The following is a 1,414-nucleotide window of genomic DNA, read 5'->3' on the forward strand; positions in this document are numbered from 1 at the left end:
GATGGATGGATGGATGGATGGATGGATGGATGGATGGATGGATGGATGGATGGATGGATGGATGGATGGATGGATGGATGGATGGATGCTTTTATTTCATTCTATGTCAGTTTCAGTTCTCCATTTTATTGTACTTAATTTTAAAAACTGATTTAATGTTGCTAGATTTTCCATTGATCACAGAGCTTATTGATCTGTCAGCAAAACCAAAGTTATCACGAAAATCCTGTCAGTTTTGTTTTACAGAAAAAGCTTTAGTTTTTAGTGTTTCATGCAGAATGCAGCTCCATACATCATTTTCTGTTTAAACAGAAATCTTAAAACAGCATTTTATTCTGGTAGGAGCTGTTTATGCACTGCAAATACCTGTTGTGTCTTAGAATGATTCATAGTTTATTTATTTGTACTTTTAAGCAAGTGAACGATGAAGGTTTTGACCTCAGCTTCTCTAAACTTCTACAGTCTCAGATAAAATCTCTCTAAAGTTAGTGTGAAAAATGGGGAGTCGGACRTTTATCACTTAAATGCTTCGTCACAATTTTTCTGTTTCAGTTTTCATCYTTCTTTCGGGTTGTGTCAGCGGGAAAAGTGGGGCCGTGTGTTGTACGGCCTCGCAGCAGGCCAAGTGGGGGCAAAGAACATTAGTCAGAGTGTGGGAAGCCATGAGTGTGTCACAGAGAATGTCAACATATTTGTTGGAAGAGGAGGATGTTTTGTCTGTGGGGAGGGGGGAGTAAACAGTGAACAGATCAGGGTTTGGGGTCTGTACCCTGTCAGTTTAATCYCTACAGAAAAACTGAACTGCATCATGAAGTTACTTTAGTTTGGCATCACTTCTTCTGATTTGTTACTTCCCTTTTTTATTTTGTAAAACCGCTTCCTTATATCATGGCCATTACTCCTTATCAGTTTCCAGTTAGTTACAAGGTTTTGGTTTTATATTCTGTTGCACTCCTTTGGGTCATTGCATTTCTACTCATCTTTTATCTACCCTGCACTWCTTTCTGTGAGTCCCTGTTCGAATTACAAATCAGACCTTGGCTTTCACCAGTGAGTTCTGTGTTTSAGATGACTGAGAAGGTGCTACTGATAAGTATTTGGCAGAACATCACATTAAAACTAACCTGACAATCCCATTGAGCTTATTCACATTCACATGCTGCTGCCACACATTGCCTTAGAATAGTTACATTTCATGAAACTGCTATAAGCAACTTGTGTCTGTTGCTGTGKGTGTGTTAAATTCTGCACATTTTGAATTGTGTTTCAGCATCCTCTGACATATGGTAGCCATACCACTTAAACTTTGACTGTACGTCACAGACCATGAGAACTGCTGCTTTTTAGGTTGCTGTGGTGTGTGTGTGTGTGTGTGTGTGTGTGTGTGTGCCTGTTTCTGTGTGTGTGTGTGTGT

General features: G+C 39.6%; 1 protein-coding gene across 1 annotated transcript in view; it reads left to right on the forward strand.

Annotated features, from left to right (window-relative positions):
• Positions 1 to 1,414, forward strand: part of palm2akap2 (palm2 and akap2 fusion) — a gene marked incomplete at its 3' end in the record, with an annotated part of 47,129 nt that overhangs the window by 23,145 nt on the left and 22,570 nt on the right.

This window comes from Austrofundulus limnaeus, unplaced genomic scaffold (assembly GCF_001266775.1).
Source record: "Austrofundulus limnaeus strain Quisiro unplaced genomic scaffold, Austrofundulus_limnaeus-1.0 Scaffold13, whole genome shotgun sequence".
Taxonomy (NCBI): domain Eukaryota; kingdom Metazoa; phylum Chordata; class Actinopteri; order Cyprinodontiformes; family Rivulidae; genus Austrofundulus; species Austrofundulus limnaeus.